Below are 22,071 nucleotides of genomic sequence, written 5' to 3'. Positions count from 1 at the left end.
TTACCATAAGGACCTGCAGTAGTTTTTTTCCTAAAGAGGCCACATTATATTTGTTTTCAGAACTAGAATATCTTAACATTTTTGAAGGGTATAAATTAAAATTTGGAATAAATTTATTCTTGTGATGTTTGTTTATGAGGAACAGACAGACCACTTTAGTGAGGAACTGACTGAAATCAGTTTTACCTGGAATAATCATAGGACTATTATGGGAAATAATATAAATTGCTTTGGAACTGTCTGGTGTGTACAAAGATGTCACAAATGAAAGAATGAAAGATGTCCACATAAGCAGCTCCCTTGACTCTTGCAAACAGACACACAGAGCTTCATTCATTTCATTAGGGTTCCTGAGCAGGAATCCTGAATAAAGAATGGCTCCTGAGTTTATTAGGACTCCTGAATTCATTAAGATTTCTGAATACAGAGTTCCTGTTTGTGAAGTGTCTGGTCTTAGCCTTGTGAAAAGGTTTCTCTCCAGCATTCACTGTACCCTGTCCAACCATTAAAGCACACAATTTTTGTACTGAACTACTAATACTAACTGTTACACATAAAAAACTTGAGCTTGAATGTGTCTTCTTGAACTCTATTGTGCTGAATATATTTAAAGATCAGATGTTATTGTATTATCATTCCAAGCATTTTTATACCATATGAAAGCTTTAGTACAGAAAATATTCAAGGAAGGCCCTTATGGTAAGACAAAATCCTTTTCCTCATGCTTAATAGTTAGGGGTCCATTTAGACCTGGTTTTGACTACCTGAGGGTCTTGATGAAGTCTGCTGTTTAGTGTTGGTTTAGTTTCATTATACCATTTTTCCGGTTTAGACCCAGAGGTCAGTAAGTCCTTATTTACATCAATAGCCAGTGTGACTTCTTACAGAGGAAAAAGTCTGAGCACCTGCATGAGTTTAAAGATCTGCGTGTATTTTGTGGGCATTGTGAGACTTACTGGGAGATAAATGAAGTTCAGAAACCTTTAGTGCACTCGCTTTTTAGTGTTAATGTGTCTTTGCTTCTCTACCAGAGTGTTGCTTTCTTTTTTTTTTAATGTGAATTATAGAGAAAGAAAGGGATATTTTTGGTCTTTATTTTTCCCTTGAGATTACACCTTTTCTATGTGTGTTCATCTGTAGTTAAGAGGAAAAAATAAAAAATCTGATTTAGGAGGAAAGGAAAAAGGAGCTAAGGAAAAGATAATTATTTGGCACTACTACGTAATTCTTCAACCTCTTTAAATGAATAGTTAGTATGGTAGACTGAATTTATAATTGTTTATAGCTACCATACAGTTTCTTTATCAATAATTTTTCTGTATTTTTAGGTATTTCAGAGACCTAGTACAACAAGAAATGTCTTTTTGATTTACTCAATGAAATCAATAAGAATTGTAGTACATTCCTCAAAGGTCTAAAATCAATGTTCTAAATGCAGCAGCACCAAGGGTACATACCATATTAAAAAGAAACCTTAACTTCATGGCTGTAGCATTGCAAAACTAGTTGTGAAGCATGTGTGACAGATAAACAACTTTTGACAGGAACCCTATTTAATTTTGCCATTGTATTCAGAAGTAGCAATTTCTTTAATGGGGCAGTAACAGACACTCTGAAGTACAATACACATAATAAAAGCTCACTAATAATTATCCAGGTCCATTAGTTAAGAGTGCAGAAGCTGTTCTATTTTGATGAAGAACACAACTACCAGATTACTGTACTAAATCAACACTTGAAAACAAAGACTCATTTTTTTCTGGTCTTTTTTTACATCTGATCTTTGACATTCTACATTTCTAAAGAAATGTGTCACAGTTATATATGATATAGTATTTCTAATTTTTAATTTGTAAGTTTCTTTTTATTATAGTAATTATGGTTTACATTTCCCATGACACAACCAAAATTAGCTTTATTTAATATTACATTAAAAAAAAAGTTCATACCTGGTTCCCAGGAAAGTTTTAATTGAAATGCTAAATTCACTGAAATGACTTCAATTTCTGCCCACAGTGCTCATCATGTGGCTATCACATACGCTGTGTGTCTGGCACTGTTCTCATTGTGATTTGTGAAGAAGCTTTGTCTATATAAACTTCAGTCTGAGAAAAGAAAATTTTCCTAAATTTCAAGTGGCTACCTAATAATAGAAGAATTGAATGGTACTTTTTAAATGTAGAGAACAGGATTTTTCAGAAGGTAATGTACAGTGGATGGTGGACAGTCATCTTAGTTTTTAAAATTGTTATTGGGCTATCAGCTGATCCTTTCTTATATCAGCTTTTCCTTCCATATTACTTTGGCATGGAACTCATAATTCCCTGAAGTTGCAAAGATCTTTGATAAATGGTTCACTGATATTATCCCTGAAAATTTTCACTCATCCTGAAACATCTTTAATGTACATCAGAAGTATTAATTGCTGCTTTGTGGTCTTTTACTTAAGTTTCTGAGAATATGATAAATTATTATTTTACCAAACTTTTATTTTCCTAATTTTTTATACTCAGTAATTTTTTCCGTTTCATATACAGAAATATATTTCTATGTACACACACAAAAGCATGCATATGCATTTCTGTATATGCATATTGTGTACATACCTATATATACATACATATCTATCTACATCTATCTATCTCTATCTCTATATCTATATATCTATACATCTATATCTATATCATCTAGATCTATATATCTATATGTATCTCATATATATCTGTATCTATATCTGTGTCTATATCTGTATCTATCTATCTATCTATCTATCTATCTATCTATCTATCTATCTATCTATCTGTAGATGGATGGATGTACTAAAGTAGTACCCAATAAAACAAAAATCATTACCTAAAGTCTGGTCCATTCAGGTTGAATTGTTCTTGACTTTAGGAATACATAAGGGACATTCTTGAAGATTTCAACAGCCTCGAAACAGTGAAATTCAGAGTTCTAAAACAAGTTGGCTTCCTTATCAGTTTTACTGCACTTATTGAAAAATCAGTGAAACTGGGGAAAATATGCTGCTGAGAGATTTGCAGTGGAGAAAAGTCACCTGTCAGTAGCTGTTGCAAAGTTTTACTCTTACACTCTCTCTGTTGTTATCTTTTATTAATGAATTTGGAACAACTTTGCTATAGGAAGGAGCAGAGGTTACTCATCAGTGCCACTATAACTTGCTTTTTTATATTCATTGATGAAACAGGTCCATAGAAACTATCTCTTGAATCATTTTCTCATTAGTGGGTACAGGCACAAAGAACTGTTTTTGATTTATGTTATGTTGAGGTGTATCTTGCAGGACAGCCAGTGTTCACTCAGTATGTTTTCAGGACATTTACAAACATTTTTTGTGAAGCTTTTAACAGAATTGACAGGGTGAGAAGAAATAATAAGAAATCCATCTCAAAACCTTCCCTCCTGGACAACTGCAGTTGTATACTTATGCAGATGTCATTGGGACTTGTGAAAAACTATTCTAATAAAGGAACTTGAAACTGAGTAATTCTACCAGAGAAGTAGATATAGTTTTATTTCTGGGGGCCATGTAGTGATTAATGCTGTCATTAGTGCTGGCTGATTGATTTTGACTTATTTTCAAACTACTGAAACTTCCAGTCTCACTGCCCCAAATGCTTTCCTTGCCCTTTTAAAAATGCGGTGTCTGCTCCATCAGGTTTAACTCAGACTACCCAAATAGTCTTCCCAGACTTCGTATAGTCAACAGGCAGGTACTTCCACAAGGAGTCAAAGCAATCTGAAAGGAAAAGCTGTGTGAGGAAAAAGCCCCTCTATATAGAGAGTAAAGAGTTAGATGTGGAAAGATAATATAGAAAGTGGAACACATAGCTTCAAAATATTTCATAGGTTCACTTTTAAGGTTTAAGAACTACTGTTCCAGTGTTACCTCTATGTGTCTCTTCTGTTTTTTGATCAGATAACTGCTGAATAACATCAGAAGTAATTGTAGGTATTCTGCTTTCTGAGTCAGTCCTAAACAGATTTCTAAGGCTATTTATACCAATTATTGGGTCTGTTGAGGAAAAGGAGATGCACAAAAATAGCCAGCCTATTTTTCTTTAAGTCTCTATACCATGTCATGCTGTAGTGAGTGGCAGGATTGTGTCATTACTCACATGAGATTCAAACTGGCAACATGGTCACACTGCACTAAAGTATCTCCTACCCTGTGCAGTGCAGTGGGCAACCTCTGCTTATGGGTTCTTTTCCACAGTGTGCAGTGTCACAGCCTGAAGGAGTTGCTTTGAAGGTGCCCCTAAAATCTGCTCAAGTGTTTCTTGTAATTCGAAAGCAGAAGTTAAAATCAACAGCAGCACTTCACGTGTGAAATAGCCACTGGCTTTTTCCCTGTAAAGGTGAAAAAGTGCACCCAGGGTCTGACGTAACCTTCTCAGCCAGCAGCAGAATTGACCAGAACTTTCACCTCCCCTTGGATCACTTGAGGTGAAGCATCTACTGTCCCCTGAGGGACAGTCTCCACTGACTAGAGAAACCTACCTCACAGTAATAGAAGAGAAAAACAAACACAGTTCTGTGGTCTGACTGAACAAGGTGAGTACGCTACTAATTCCAGCAAAGATCTAAATTTAGGTGCAGATATGACAGTAGTGGGTAAGTACAGACGTACAGGTAAAAGACTAGGGCCAAGCCACAACATAATGTGTTCTGTAAGGATGACCTTGGCATTTAGAGTTCAAATTATGTGGGCTAATTTGTATCTTCTGTTGACATTCTCACTAACATTTTGACCATATAGAGTGAATATTTTTTGAAATATACTGCTGAAAACCAGTGTATTTTCTTCAGTCACTAGTCCCAAAATGTGGGAAGGGGACAAAGTCAGGACAGCTGACCACAACTGACCCATGGGATACCCCATAAAGCATAGAATTATGCTTAGGATAAAAAACTGGGGGACTGGTTGGAGTGTGGGGAACGACTGCTCAGGGACTGGACAGGACTTTGTTGGTAGTGAGCAACAGTTTTCATTTACGTGCTATGGTCTTTCTCAAGTTTCATTTTTCTCTGATATTTTTATTTCACTTTAATTTATTAACATTGCTATTACTATGATATTTATTATTAGCAGTAGTAGCAGTAGTAGTAGTATTTTTATTTCAATTGTTAGACTGTTTTATCTTGACCCATGAGGTTTTTCACTTTTATTGTTTCGATTCTTTTCCCCATCCAACCGGGTGGGGTGAGTGGGGGCTGTGTGAAGCTTGGCTACCAGCTGGGGTTAAATCACAACACCAAACATGCTGAAAGTTGCAAGCATGAATCCTTCCCATCCCAGATATTCTATCCTTGCTTCTTTCTCTGAGTTTTCATCTCTTTTCAGTTATTCTAACTCATGAACATGAAGTGCTTCTTCCTCCTTGGTAAGTTGCATTGGGTTTTCATGGGAAGGTTTTGATAGCATGGTGGCTACAGGGGTGGCTTCTCTTAGAAGCTTCCAGAAGCTTCCCCCTGTGTCCAACAGAACTAATCCCAGCCAGCTCCAAGCCAAGCAAAAGCCAAGCCCATCAGCAACTAGTAGCACATCTGGGATAATTTAGTTAAAAGGGGGAAGAAATCCTGTGCAACAGGAGCTGAGAGAGAAATGAAAATGTGTGAGAGAAACAGTCCTGTGGACACCAAGGTGGGTGCAGAATGAAGAGGTGCTCCAGGCACTGGAGCAGGGATTCCCCTGCAGCCCATGGTGAGGTCATGGTGAGGCAGCTGTGCCCCTGCAGCCCCTGGAGACCCGTGGTGGGGCAGAGATCCACCTGTAGCCCAGAGAGGATCCCACACCAGAGCAGGTGGATGCCCAAAGGGAGCTGTGACCCTGTGGGAGGCCCATGCTGGAGCAGGATCCTGGTAGGACCTGTGGCCCCAAGGAGAGAGGAGCCCATGCTGAAGCAGTTTGCTAGCAGGACTTGTGACCTTGTGGGGGTCTCATGCTGGAGCAGCTGTTCCTGAAGGACTGCACCCCATCTGAGGGACCCATGCTGGAGTAGGGAACGAGAGTGAGAAGTCCTCCTCCTCCTGAGGAGGAAGGAGCAGCAGAGGCATTGTGTGAGGAAGGTAGAGAAAATAGGGAGTGAAGTTTATTCCAGGAAGAAGGGAGGGATGGGGGAAGTTCTTTTAAAATTTGATTTTACTTCCCATTGGCCTACTCTGATTTCACTGGTTATAAATTAAACTAATTTCCCCAACTCAAGTATATTTTGCTCACGATGGTCACTGGTGAGTGATCTCCCCCTGCCCTAATCTTAACCTAGGTTTTGTTATATTTCCTCCCTTCTTCCCAGCTGAGGAGAGGAATAACAGAGAGGCTTTGGTGGGCAGCTGGCACCCAGCCAGGGTCAACACACCACAGAAGTGCACACAGAGAAAGCACTGACTAAAATGACCAAAAGCTTGTCAGTGGATTCCATGTTCTGTTTGTCATGACAAAGTCCTCAGACTAAAACCAGACATGTTCCATACATACATAATTTCAGGAGTATTTTTGCCACACTTGTCTGTGCCACCATCTTTTGTGCTTTGTTGTAGATTGAAGCTAGATTTGGAGATTGAGGTAGAGGTCTTAAATGTAAAATTTAGAAGTGAATTCCAGAATTCACTTCTGAATCACTCTGAAATCCAAACTGTACTGAACACATACTTCATTAATTACAAGTTGGTCACAGAACAACTAATATATAAGCTGCTGCCAAATAACCTGAAAGGTTTTCAAAGAGAAATAAAGTCTCTTGTTAGGCTAGCTGATACAGTTGTAAAAAGTGAACATGTCTCAAGCACATAAGTAATCTTTTGTGTAGACATTCTAATCTTTTGTGTAGACATTCTTGAAGCAGATGGAGAAGGGGTGTATGTTGATTTAGCTTTGGCTGTTTTGACTGCTGTGGTTTAAATAAACCAGCCTCAAAATTACTTAATGTGGTATTAGCTGGGACACAGAGAAGGCTTGAGTGAGAGAACATTACAACTCCATGTAGGTACAGCCACTTCCATTTAAAATCCCCTAAAACCACCTGCAATCATAGCAGCACTGTTAAAGAACTTTAAGAGATCTTGTAATTCAATCTTGTTCCTGTGAGTCATTCTATTCATGAAATCAAATTATGATCTCTACAGGGTCATACCAAACAAATCTGCAGAAGAGCCACTGAAAGCTCTGGGGTGACCTAATTGTGGCTTTTCAGTACTTAAATAGAGATTATAAAAAAGATGAAGAGTGACTTTTTACATGGGCAGCTAGTGATAGGCCAAGGGGGATCAATTTTAAACTTAAAGAGGGGAAATTTGTATCAGATAAAGAAGATTTCACTCAGAGGGTTGTGAGACACTGGAAGAAGCTGTCCAGAGAAGTTGTGGATGCCCCATCCCTCTAAGTATTCAAGATACATGTTGAATGGGGTTATGACCAGGCTGGTCTAGTGGAAGGCTCAGAAAAATAGGAAAGAAAGGATAATTTTTTGTATTAGATCTGTGTGTATAACACACTACAGTTATATCCCTTGTAGGGAGCTAAGAGCTGGCCAGGAGTCATCAAAATGCTCTTTCCAGTTCCATAGGCAGCAGACTTATAGCCAGCACTGACACCTGCACAAAGCTAAAAGTACACAACCTCCCTCAGACTTTGCAAAAATGCACTTGTCCAGCGAAACCAGCTCAACAATGAATCAGAAATGTAGCAAGTATGAGCTTTGTCTGTTTCCCAAATTACATTCTTTTTCTGGAGATTTACATCCAAGAATGCTAGTAATGCTGAAAAAGTTTTTTTTGTTGAATCAAATTCACTTGAAAGTCTGCGTGATTTATTAACCTTATATACTTTATTTATCCCCAAAATCCCTCAATCACATTTATCTTGAGAGGGATTTTTATCCTTTGAAGATCATTGTCTATGTAGAAATCTCATTGTGCATTGTCTAGAAATGGTTAGGACAAATCTTTTTTATGTCCAAAGTTAGCAATTTGTAAAAGAATTATGTCTTCTGAACACTTTAACACCATTAGGTGTCTGTAGTATATCTGATCTCAGTGTCTCAAAAGCAGCAGAAATATGCAGGAGGCCACATCTGTGACTAGCAAAAGACATTGAGGGAAAGACATGTCTTTTGGACATTTTCTTGGAGGGAGGTGTGATTCAGAATTTCCAGTATCTACCTCCTATTTGTTATAGAAACTTTAATCGCATGGATGACAATAGTTCATATCTTAATTCTGTTTTTCTGTCAAAATTAAAGCAAATACATATTTTATATAAAAATAGGGCTACTGTTAATTCACACTGCATTGGACCTGCAAGACTGAAGGAAAGACTGGAAACACAGCTCTCCTAAAAAGTGTGTATGCAGTATGAACAGGTTTCAAAGAAGAAGGAAGGAGATAAAGCAGTTGTAATCATACACTTAAGAAAGAAATTCAGTAATTACTAGGGTAACAACAAAATATAGTATTTTTTTTTCTGAAAATTAATAACAATGAGACATTTACTAAAGCTAAAAAAGTAGAAAATTTATGGCTGATAAATGGAGTGTCTGTTTTTTTGTACAAACATGTAATTAAGTGGTGAATTCTCTATGATGGAAAGTTCATTAGCAAGGATTTCAGAACTATCCAAATTAATCATGAGTCTGATCAACATTTTGTATGATATATTAAATTTTGGGTTTTTTTCTGGGCTCTAGATTGATGACTAAGCTGCAGAGAATTTGGAAATATGTAATTTTGGAGCCTTTTTGCATCTCCTAAGTAAGACTTCTCTGGAGTATTTGTACTCGATCACTGGAGTTGGGAAGTTGCATTACGTAACTAAATTTCATCAGGTCTGTCTATAAATACAAAGTAAAAAAATTCACACAACAGGAAAAGAAATCAAACTATGGGAGGAATTAATACCACACTTGTCTGCTAGAGACCAAACCTTTGAAGACATAGGAATTCTCCTTTCAGTGCAGAGATTAGGTTTAAACATTCAGCAAACCTGAAATACTTGACAGCAACCTGCAAAATTAATTGCCTTGTAGAAAAGACTTATTGAGTTCAACTCAATAAAAAAAAAAAAATTGTTTGCAGTAGGTCAAGTACCTTTTCTCTGCCTTCAGTATATTTGAAGCTACTCTTGAGATTTTAATGATTTTTCTGGTTTTATCAGAAGATTTTTTAAGGATCATAACTAGATCTCTAAACTAAAATGTAAGACTTCGTGGATGTCTTCTTATGATCCAAATAAAAAGCTTTAGTAGTCTTGTCTGAAAACTGGCATTCCTACTGGCTCAAAATGACACAGACACCACCAGTCTTTTTGCACAAAACTTGCAAATGTTCAAAGTTCCTAAATGCTGTGAACTTCATTCTAAATCAGAATGGAATAATATAGACATCTTATTGTTATTGTACACAAGTGGGTCACAAATACAGTCAGTACTGTAATTACAGGCAAGGGCCCTTTTTCAATTAGAGATTAGTTTACATTTGGAGAAAAAAGACTTCATGTCCTTTCCTATATTTTTAATTTTTTTAGTCATAGTTGTCCATGATAATTAAATGTGAAAAATCCCTTTTCACTTGTGTTGAACTCTCAGAAACAATGAATTGCATGGTGTAATAATTCCACAGGCCAATGACATATGGAGAAAACTTGGTATTTTGTCTGTGTCTCTCCATTCTGTATTTCTTATCACACCCTTAATTTTTCTTCAGTCTTGAGAAAGGGAGAAATTCTGGACCTACCTCAACATTTTTAATAACACAATCCTAGTACATGACTGGATTTTTGACTTCTTTCTTCTCTATCCAGAAAAATTAAAGTTAAAAAAATTGGAGAATATGAATTTTATAACCTGCAGATTCAGCAAGTAATAAAAAAAAACTACTTGATGTTTTAATTTAAATTATTCAAGTTAAGGAAGTGGAGTGTGCCCTGGAATTATATATTCAGCAAAAGTTGGGTTTTTTTCATTATTGAATATTACCAGGATTATCGATGATTTTATGAATCATTAAATATTTCATGTCATGGTACTTTTTTAAAATATATTTATATATATCCAAAGGGGTTTTAGAAGTGTCATTTATTTATTTCTGTGGCTACTAAAAAAACAATGCGTAAAGATTTTTCTTCATTGTCTACTCCCTTGCAATGATTTCACATTCAGTCAATATTGATAGAAGTATATTATAATAATAGTGGTATGACTAATGAAGGAATAATATTTTAAAATATTTTTTTCTTTAGAGATTTGCTCTTATGTATGATTATTCTTATTTAACTACATTTTACATTGTGAGATAGAATTTGAGATTTAGTGACAGCAAATGGTGCCAGTTTAGAGCTTTTACATATGGTTGACTTAGACTGGAACATTTATAAACCACAATCACCCATGTCGGCCTTCTTAAGGTTTATCAGTATTGTGCAGCTGTTGCTTTTCCTGGAGAGAGTGCCAGCAAAACATAATGAGGTTACAGTGAACTCCAAAAAGCAAAAACTTTCAAAGCAAAATCACAGAGTACTACTGCTGAAACCTCAGTCAATCTTATTGCTTATTTACATAATATTACCCTAAAAATTTTGCCTTAGGATTTTAGTTTGAAAAGTTGTCCTCTCTGGGGAGTCTTCACAACATGGCCTGTTTGTTTCTCTCCAGAATTCACACCATACTGATATATTTTAAGATAGCCAAAATATGGGACTGTAGAAGGTTTTTCATCCTAGGCACAGCAGTAAAGATGGCCTTGACTGGCAGCAGTTATGCCAGTCCAGGTCTATTTCCTCCTTGCTTAGGTAAGATACTTCTGATTCCTGCTTCTCCACTGAATGTATAGTTCAACAGGTCTGTATTTAACAACAATAAAACAGTTTTACTGAGGTTAGATCCTAATTTCTGAAAGAACCATCTTCTCAACAGCTAGTTTGAAAGCTGTTTGAATGAGGAGCACACCAGCTCGTTTAGCTCTGCCTTCATGTTGCTGTAGCATTTGCAAATGACTTGGTTGTACATCTTTCACCTTTCACCTCAGACACTGATCTTATGAACCTTTATGCACCTCAGTGCTAAGATCCGTGGAAGTCTAAGATAGGCAATAATTCCCATCCAGCATAATTTATATCTGTATCTTTTCCAAAGCAGCAGGAAATTCAGTGCACTGTTTTGCATACACATATCTGATTTGTTTGAGATAAAAATAAATTTATTGATTCTAGGAGATGCCAAACTGGAAATTACTCCAGAACAATATAGACATTTTTAGTGGTTTTATAGGTTTTTGATGGTTATTTGACTGTTTTATGATTTGAACACTTTTAATAATGTGTGTGTATTTCTGCACACACAGTTTTTGAATTTGTGAGATTGATGGCTGGAGTAAGGCTGAGGTGTACTCCTGGAAAAATTTAATATTATTCCAACACTAGTGGAATTTTCATTCTGTTTATAGCAGTATAAGAGAAATTATTGGGTTACCTTTTTATCGTTCATTATAAGGACTTGAGATATTTAATAATTGAAGACTACGGTAAATACTTCTCCCTATGCCCAGATCATATTTACTATTTTTTTTTTCTAAGAAAGTAAGTCTATTTTACAGCAGGGAGCATTTTTCATTTGTGATGTTGTAAATCAGTGAATTAACTGTATCTTTCATGCAATTAAACCTCCATCAGGAAATGGTTTTACTTTTCTAGTCTTTCTGTCGTCATATGCTTAATTTAACTTTCACTGGCTTTTATACATCACTTTGCACAGCAAGACAATTCCCTGAAGCTGAAATTTTACAGGTAACTTTCATATTTTTCACACTTAAACATTAGTGTAGTGGTTTCTGATGTTTTTTTGGTTTTTTTTTTCTATAAAATTTGTTTAATATCTTTTTCTGTAGAGAAGGGATTACAGAAAACACATTGAGGAAGGGGAACTGAAAAAAATTTCTCGGACAAATTACTCTTGTAACAGTAGCTGATGTTTGCTTATTTGTATGCCTGTGCAGTAAGCTCTAGTTTTAGTTTTTATACTCAGCAATATTGATGTTCCACTACTTTTTCATGAAATACAGATCAGTCCCTCCCATCTTTGTTGGGTTCTAGTAGAAAAATAATTTTGATACCATTTCATTTCCACCATCAAAATTATTTGTGAACACCAACAGGAATTGAAATATGACAATTCTTCTGTTTACTTCCAAACAAGAAACCTATTAGTGATCATTAGCTGTCATTTTTTTCAAACGTCTTAAGTTAATTAATACTCCCATGGTACCAAGGTCACCAGCAAAAAATTATGACTTCTTTGTTACATTCATATTCCTTGAAAATGCAACTTGTTTGAAAAAATATGTAATTTCACATTGATATTAGACAGGTACAATTTCTCATTATAATTTTTTTCATGTACTATTAGTGAAACAGGCATTAAAATAGAATTCCCATGAATAAGAAACAAGAAAAAAATCTGATTTTATTTCAACACAATTTAAAGCTATATTTCAAGAATAATGCAGTGCAGTAAAGCACAAAAAGAGAAAGAATTTCTAATCTACATTTGTAATATATCATTCTATTGTAGACTCTTTTGGTTTTTCTTAGAAGGAAAGGTCTTATGATTTAACAACTATTTGGGCACCTGAACAAAATAAATTGAAAATTGATGCCACAATTCAGTGCTTACAGGGCAAAGTTAAACCTCTGTTCCCTCTGAAGAAGTAGTTTTATCATATTTGCATTTTTTGATTTGAGGTTTTTCAGTAATTCCTATTCAGTGACAGAAATAATCTGTTGTTATGATTTGATTTTTATTTCCAAGTTCATGGTGTTAATTTCTCTCTCCAATTCTCTTGTTATCTTTGTTGATTTTTTCATAGCTACTATCCTGAAGCCTGAAGTCAAATATTCAGTTAGCTTCTGGTCTCTACCTATAAAGTCTTAATCTCAAATCCACTGGCACTGCTTACTAGCTCAAATTCTCTTGTTTTACTTATGTTGCTAAATAACCTTTTACTGCTTGTTTTCATTTCCTTTGCAAGGTCTAACTCAGCTTGAGTGCTGGAAATTCTCTCTTTATCCCTTCACTTTTTGGCCTCCCAAGATGTAGCTTTCTTTGCTGGTTAACTCATTTTATCATTTTTCCTAGAATTTCTCCCTATATCAAAATATGATGGGAATAGAAATAAATCCATGCATGCCTGGATCCCTTCAGCTAAACTTTAATCATCACATAAACCATGATTTTGAGATAATCTGTGTCCTAGGTTAACAGAGACAGCAGTGTCTCCTTCCAATATATTTAGCTGACTTTACCAACAAAGTCTTTACCCTCTTAGTGATGTCCTGTTAAGCTTCCTCCCTCCACACACTGTGAAACTTCTTGTAGAATTAGTTGTATTTATCCTTCAACTGAAACTGAATCAGTTTGTGATTCCATGGGCTAAGGACATTTACCAAATTACTTTCCCCATTCTCATTTAAAATCTTACTCTCCTTTCATTAAAAACCTTTGGTGCAGAAAGACGTGGAAACTCAGCTGGGATTTTTTCTAACTGGGACAAATTCTATCTGTTTATAAATGGTCGGAATACCTTATTTTCCATTAGTCATATTTAAAAGGTAGAATTATTAAGACAGTCTGATGTTTCCTACAATAAAATTCTGTTTTTCATATCTTATATTTTTTTTTGTTCATAGTGGAATGTGGACTTGAATTTTCCACACCAGGTGTCTGCCTCGGGCTAATCTTCCTCTTTATTGTAGCACTAGCAACAAATACAGATGAAAGAGTTGGGCAGATTCCTATGGAGTGAAGCCTGGCCCATTTTGATGACAAAAATTTCCCACGAGCAAAGGGACTGGGTCATTGGTGTTCCTTTGTGGAAAACAGGAGGTTAAGATCTTGAGAAATTTGTGGAAGGACACAAAATTACCAAGCTCCCTTCTCTGTGGCCACTAAATGCACATTTTACCAATAGAAAAAATATGAGGAACTTTTCATGTTGAATTTCCCAGCATATTCAAGTTAAGAGCTAAATTAAGGTGTAGATATGTGCTGTTGTAGACTTCAAGTTTTCCAGCTTCTTGGTGGTCAACCTGAATGTCAACAAGCTGCTACATGTCAGATTTTGTGATTATGCTGACACCCTAGTATCAGCAGTACATAGTACTACTAGTAAATAAATAAAAAAAGTATAACAACTTTACAACTAGTAAAGAAATAAAAAGCATTCTTGTGCTTTATGTATACAGTTGTAAAAAGTAATTCATTCTATTCCTAATTTTTTGAGTGATTGCTACTTTCTAATATGTAGTTAACTGCTTCAATAATTTTATATTTGGAATAGGGCACAGGAAGAAAAGGTTACAAGTCAGACTTGGAGTAAAACCAAACATTACATGTGTGGTGGTTAAGTGAAAATCTCCAGTCCAGTCTGCTATTTGAGGCCATGATCCTTTGAGTAATCTTGGTATATAATTCATGATTTGTGTAAAAGGGGGCTGAACTGAATTTGCACCAAATGTTTCTAATTTCCTGGAGCTGTTTTTTTTTTTTCTTCCTATTTGATTTGCACCCTGAAGAACAGTATTAACCAAAGATTTTATTTTGTGTTTTTACTACTCCTGTTAGTCTCAGTTTTTTTAATTCAGTTCCGTTTTCTTTAAAAGCTGGAGAAGTAAATCCTTTTAGCCATTACTAATTGGATCCGGGTTTAGACTGCAAGTTTTAGGCATGAATGAACAGTGCTTTACATATGTCTACTACATGCAGGGTTACTGACCTGAAGGCACTCTTAAATTTACACAGGTCACTGAAGTCACTAATTTGTAGGGTGCAGTCTTGCTTGTGAAGACTGGTAAAATAAATAGATTCTGCCTGTTACAAAAGTAGGATTTGACTCACTATTCCCTGCAGCATTCCTTGTAATCTCACACAAATGGTGAAAATGCAAATCTCATATACACTTGAATAAAATGTTCCTTACCGGGCAGAAGTATTCAATTTTTTTCAGGGGGCCTGGTGTGTGTACTGTGTAGGGCATTGGATCAGCATCATTTTGTACGGCACCTCTGCACACCACTGTGAGGATACAGTCTGTATCCTGGTAAAGAGGAGGAAAAGGAGTATTTTTAGATGGGTTGTACATTTCATCTGTTCATCCAGATTTCATCCAGTTTTAAATGAATCTGTTTTTTTCTGATGTGCATTCCAGGACCTGTACAGCAAAGCCCACAAAATCCTAAACTGGAGGGTTTCTGTCTGACTTAAACTGTGATTGACTTCAGTGTAAAGGTGAATTACAGACATGATAGATGTGACTCATGCAGTTGATATTGATCAACTATGGAAAAACTTGCTGAAAGGTTACATTTACCTATTTGAGATGTTTTTCTTTGCCTGATTAGTGACCAGTGGCATTTGGGGGGCAACAGCAGCAGCTCAATTCATATTTGGAAAACTGTAACAGTAATGTTTAATTCTACGTTGATTTTCCAGAAATCTATAGACCACCCTGAACTGAAAAAAACATGAAATATATTAAACCACACACAAATGTTTTAAAAACATGTTTTAAAAATATTATTAGGTGCTACTCCATTGGAAGGTGTTTCAGCATTAACTTTTTATATACTGGCTTTGGCTGATCTTGGTTGTACTTTTTTTATAGGTTTTGACATTTTAATTTCCTGTTTTATTGTCATTCATTAAGATTTTTGTTTTATTTTGCTAAATTTAAGTTTTTAACTTGTCCCTAAAAATTTGTGTAGTTGTAAGTGAACTACAGGCCTGTTCCATGGGAATGGAACATGGGAAATTCATGATGAATTCAAAACAAAGGATACACTTTAATCAGGCTCCAGATACTGTTTGCTGTCTGTAAATGCAGAGGTTAAATTGCAGTCTTGTCAGGAATGCAATGTCACTTCTACATCTCTGTCATTTCATAAATTTTAAAACAGAGCATTCCCTAGCGTGTATGTAAGCAATTTTTTATCTATATATATTGACAGATTATTGTCTGAAAAGTAGACAAGGTTTTCTAAATGGTTATTAATTACCTCCGGTTGCACAGGTCAATAGTTGACCAAGAGGCCACATTGTTTGTCTGAAAAAATCACAAATAAGTACTGAAAAGGTAAGAAACGTAGACTCTAGGCAGCATGTGATGTGGCTAAAGAAATCCAAGGAATATGAAAGTGAAGTGTCATCTAGCAATCGTTCTGTCTCAGAGCAAGGAAATCAACTTTTTTTTAATTTTAAATACACATATTTTAAATGCCTCCTGTCATGTTGGTTTCAACAACTTCAAACATCTCCATCCTTTACATCCATTACATAACATAGATATCTTTTATACTTGAAGTTTGAATTTTCCTTGCTTGGAAGGAAAGCAATTTCCAGTCCCAGATTCACTATATGTGAATAACATATTTACCTTATTCACAATATGTGAATGACATATTTATCACTTTAATATTATATTCTGCCCTCAGTTCTCCCTTTTTTGGACCCTTTTTTCCCAATCATTTTTCATAAATCTTAGTATATCATTTGGCCTTTTTTTTTTTTTTGTCTTTGTCTGGAGTTCTCTTCTGCATACTGTTGAGTTGAATCCATCTTATACTAACCTCACCAATACTAGATGTGGACTCTCTTTCAATATGCCCTAACAGTGACAATCAAGCCTCACAGGTGGCCATATGTATCATTAATGTTCATAGAAAGAAGATTTCCCCCTTTCTGGTACAACATCTCATCTTTCTGAAATCTCTCTGGCCAACAAATTTTTCATCTTTTCCTTGTGCATTTGATTTCTCCTTTGCATGTTTAGTGCTATGTGTATTTCTATATTCAGATCCCTGTAGCATCTCCATTTTTTCAAGATCATCTTGAATTCCAATTCTGTCTTTTGAAATGAAATCATTCACAAGTTGTTGTCATTCATGAACTTTCTACATACACCTACATTATTAGTTGAAATATTGAGTAATATCAGGTCAGTCTTGTGAAGGGCATTATGTAATATATTCTATCCATTCTCCAACAAGCTATTATCAAGCTTTCTGGTCAAGATTTTACAGCAGTTTTACTCAGACCATATTTTCCCAGCTGGTTTATGTGTGTCATGTGAATCTGACATCTATTACTTTCTCAGATATTGTTATCCTGTCAAAGAAATTGAATTACATTGACATGAGTTATTCTTGACAAATTCATGTTGCTGCATTTTGTCTTTAGGAGAATACAAATTGATTGTTTAATAATTTGCTTCAGTTATCTTTCTATCAAAGAAAAGCTGACTCTTCTGTAGTTCCCTGTGTCCCTTTTAACTTCCCATGCTTGTTTTCTGACTTTCTAGAACCTGTTCACCTTCCACAGACCTCTCTCATTTCTCCTGCACCTGTAAAGACTTTGACTAACTCTATATGTACTTCAGGGTGATGCTTGTCAAGTCATAATGACTTGATTCTATTCAACTTATTTAACTGACCATTACATTCTCAGGCTGGTGTTCCTCTGTCCTCATAAAAAATTAGTAAATTAAGCATCTGGACACAGTTAGCTTTTTTGTGAAGACTGAACCAGAGAAAATTCTAAACATTTAATGCTTTCTTTAAAAGTCCATTAGTTGCTCAGTTTCCTCATTATATTTACTTCTATTTTTCACTTTTATCTAATGTTTTATAAAATTTTCTTCCGTGTATTTTATAATTGCAATATCTATTCCATGTTATATTTTCTTTCTTTCTTCCCATACACTTTTGATATTCATTAGTCTTTAGTTTTAGTCATGTTTTTAATAATATTTTTAGTAAGATTTTCCTTGGTTTTAATTCTTAGATGAATCATATTTCATTCTTATTATTAAAAATTACTAAAGCAAGCATATAATACAGTCCTTATATTTTCTTATGTAGTACAAAATGTTTTCATTGCACTTTTCAGATTATCTCTTTCACAGATATAAGTGCCTTACAAAATCAGTGTTGAGAGACTCACATAGGAAGCTGTGCAGTGATACAAGGCCAACTTTCCTTTTTGTTACCTGGAGAACAAACAGAAGACACTAATTTGCTACAGATCAAGCCTGTCTGACCCCCTGATGAGAACATCAACCCAGCGGAAGAGGCCAAAAGCTTTTAAAGGAGTACGGCAGCAGAAGATGCAGAATTTTCCCTGGTATTGAAGAAATTTAAAAAAAAATCTAATTGCACATGGAAAGGAGAATAACTGGGCAGTGGGTTTTACAATAAACTGTTTCTGGATAAAATAAACATGATATAAAGAAGAATATTTCTAATTGTAGATCCTGTTTTCCCTGCTTCGGCTGATGGCCTCAAGCATGAAGGTTTTTCATGCATGCTTTTCATTTGACTCTAACTGTTCGGTTCCTAACTAGTAAGTGTCCCTAAAAACAACCTTACCTTTTTAGAAAATATTTAAAAGCATAATTTTATCTCCAGTGAGGAAGTTCTGGAGCCACCCATACAATAAATGTTAAAGGAAGCAGCTTTGGAGTTAGATATTTAATTGCCAATTACTTTTAATTGCTTTATATGGCTCAAGCTTTGTGGAACTGTCTGGAAATAGACAGAGCTCGTTCTTATATACAGATTTATTATTTACTACTAGTAATTTTTAGAGTTCCATGTTCTATGTTTCACTTACATGGAACATTCTCCTTAAATTGCTAAGGCATTTTTGGTTTATCCTGACCCTGATGAATTTGGTGTACAAATTGATTAAATGATTGTTCCAATCATTCCTAGCGAGAAAGTATTATTGAGGCTCTGTTAAGTCTGAAAAAACTATAGATATGTATAAAAAAAATGCTCAAAGTATCCATGTGCACTTATGAGTACTTTTCCCATAAGCTATAGACTATTCTTCAAAGGTAATCAAACAATAAAGCTCTTCTATTTTAAATTTGTAAATTATGTTATATTCATTACCGTGTCCTTTACAAGATCGTTGGTTAAATTGGAAGTACAGCAGATACAAAATTTTGGAAGTATCACAATGTTTCAGTCTTTTTTCCTCGCTTCCTCTAACATTTTTGAGCATTAAATTGTCAAGTCCATATGTTAATGTGCCAGCATTTCTCTAGACCCTACAATTTGCTTTTAGCAAAAATATTAATACTTCCAGATTGTCTCAATTTGTTACTTAATATTTGCATTCTGTCATCAGACTGACATGACCAGTGGGACTATTTTAGTTAAAATATTATGTTTTGTTTTTTTCCACAAAGGAGCAACATTTGTCTTTGTTCAAAGGAAATTTTAAACAGTTAAAAAATAAAAATGGAACATAAACCACTCAGAAGATTAATATGACTAGTTTTCTTGGCTCTGAAAGTACCAATCAATTTCCCCTTGTTTCCCTTCACATGAAACAACCCAGCTAAAATCTGGAAAAATACACTTTTACACATTGCCTTACAAGTAGCTGCTAGTCCAGATTTTTCTCAGCTGCCCTTCTAATACTCACTGGGCCATTAGTCCACCTTTCCCCAGGCTAATTGCCAGCACAGCCCACCTGGCTGTTTTGCAGGAGAACCACAAGTATTCGGTTAACTGAAAGAACCCAACTAAAATGAGGCAGACACAAAAGGCAAAACAGGGAATGGCAGGACACAAAAATTTTCTTAGGCCCTTGAGTAACATTAATTTGGCAAATTATCTTCTCTCACTGACAGGGTTACTTTTAAAGACTATGAACGAAATATATATCTATATGTACTTGACTAAGTACATCAACAAAAAGCCAAATAGAGTTTCAAAGTCTGCATTTTTTTTTCTTATTTTTTCCTTTTAGTTAAAAATGTTTCTGTGTCCTTTTCACATGGAACATCCTGCAATACTAACTTCTGGCCCTGATGAGCACTTGGTTGTTCATTGTTAGAAAAGGAATCTGGCACCAATATCCTGTCTGATATCTCAGCCTGGTAACCTCATGATTCCTGTTCTGAGTGTCCATAACATGATCATTCTTTGATCACAGTAATTATGTCTATAACTTGTGTTTATAAGTCATGCCCTATACTTGCTTATACTTTGCATAGAAAATGCAAATATAGTTCTGAATAGCATATTTGGTTCAGGGACCTGAGTGGTAGCACTGAATGGGGTGCCAGGCAGGCAAGGTTTTGGGAATCACAGACCACCCAAAGTGCCACTGAAGAGTTGATTTCTTCCTGTAAAGGTAGGAGCTGATTAGTCTGACCCTACAAAGGGCTGGTGGAAACTGTGGTGGTCAGAGGCTGTCTTGGGCATATCTACCACAAATGACAGTTTTCAATTCTTCACATAGTAAGGAAAAGGTCAACAAAAACTCTACCTTGTCTAGAGGACAGACTGTCCTGTTTAGGACATTGGTTCAGAGAGTTCCCAGAAAAGTGTCCTTAACAACAAAGGGGTCCAGGAAGGCTGAATACAATTGAAGAAGGAAATCTAGAGGCGCAGGAGCAAGACCTCCTTGTGTACCAGAAGATGAGCTGTTGGGGAAGAAGTTCTTCCTGGCTGAGCAGGGAGCTTTTGCTGGAACTCAGGTGAAAAAAGAATTTATGACATCTGAAAGAAGGGGCAGTCAAGAATACAAGGATTTTGTTTGGCCATGTAGAGAGAAAATTAGAAAAGCAAAACCTCAGCTGCAACTGAACTTGGCCACTGCTGTGGAAAACAATAAAAAGTGTTTGTATAAAGACATTAACAAGAAAAGGATAGCCCAGGAAAACAGTCACCCTTTTTTGAATGTTGGGGAGAACACTATAACTAAGGGTGAGAAAAGGCTGAGGTACTTTGCCTCAGTCTTTAACAGAAAGGCTAATTTTCCTCAGGGCAATAAAGCTGACTATCCTCAGGGCAATAAGCCCCCTGTGCTGGTAGACTGGGATGGGGAGCAGATGTATCACCTACAATCCAAGAGGAAGTAGTTAGTGACCTGCTGTGCCACTGAGACACACAGGAGTCTATTGGGCCAGATGGGATTCATCCAAGGGTGTGGAGAGAGCTGGCATAGGAGCTTGCCAAGACACTTTCCACCTTTGATCATCAGTTCTGGTCAATTAGGGGAGTTCCAGAGGACTGGAGCTAAGCCAATGGGACACCCATCAACAGGAAGGGTCAGAAGGAGAATCCAGGGAACTATCAGCCTCTCAGGCTGACTTTGATGCTGGGGAAGGTCATGGAGCAGATCATCTTGAGTGCCCTTGTGCAACATGGACAGCACAACCAGGAGATCAGGCTCAGCCAGGATAGGTTTAGGAAAGGCAGGTCCTGCTTGACCAGTGTGATCTCCATTCAATACCAGGTGACCTGCTAGTGGATAAGGAAAAGGCTGTGGATGTCTGTCTGGACTTCAGTAAAGCCTTTGTTACTGTGTACCACAGCATTCTCCTGGAGAAGCTGGCAGCCCATGGCTTGCACAGGTGCAGTCTTTGCTGGAGGAAAACTGTCTGGATGGCCAGGCCCAGAGAGTGCTGGTGAATGGTGCCACACCCAGCTGGTGGCCGGTCACTGCTGGGGTTCCCCAAGGCTCAGTGCTGGGGCCTGTCCTGTTTAATATCTATTGATGATCTGGATGAGAGGATCAAGTGCACCTCAGTCAGTTTGCTGACAACATCAAGCTGGGTGAGAGTGTTGATCTGCTGGAAGACAGGATGGCTCTGCACAGGAATCTAGAACATACTTAGACATGTCCACAGTATTGGGTATTCAGTTTTTCAGCTTATTGTAAAATAATTGCTTATTTTGGGTGGAAAATACTGCAGATATATAGCATTTTAAATATTAGAATGCTTTTTTTTTTCCTAAACAATGCTGCAACAAATCAACTGCTGTTTTATATTCAGACTTTCTCTGCTATGTAATTAAACATACTAGTATCAAGCTTATGCTTTCAAACTTCAGCGAATATATATATATATATATATATACATATATATATATATATATGTTTTTCCAATCTTTGTTAAGGCTGGGTTCCCAGTTTCTATATCATGGCCATTACATATGGCATGCTCCACCTCAACCCTCCATCACTGACAAAGAACAGTTTTTTCTTCCAC

At 36.1% G+C, this 22,071-nt stretch overlaps 1 long non-coding RNA gene across 1 annotated transcript in view; it reads left to right on the top strand.

Annotated features, from left to right (window-relative positions):
- The window catches only part of LOC131578302 (uncharacterized), a 31,644-nt gene extending 13,433 nt beyond the window's left edge, over positions 1-18,211 (top strand). Inside the window, exon 3 of the long non-coding RNA XR_009277438.1 lies at positions 17,949-18,211. This is a non-coding gene — a long non-coding RNA (uncharacterized LOC131578302). The remainder of the gene's footprint in view (positions 1-17,948) is intronic.
- The last annotated feature ends 3,860 nt before the right edge of the window (positions 18,212-22,071 follow it).

Source organism: Poecile atricapillus, chromosome 3 (genome assembly GCF_030490865.1).
Source record: "Poecile atricapillus isolate bPoeAtr1 chromosome 3, bPoeAtr1.hap1, whole genome shotgun sequence".
Lineage (NCBI taxonomy): Eukaryota > Metazoa > Chordata > Aves > Passeriformes > Paridae > Poecile > Poecile atricapillus.
The sequence above is the reverse complement of the archived record's forward strand: the minus strand, read 5'-3'. Positions and strand labels throughout refer to the sequence as shown.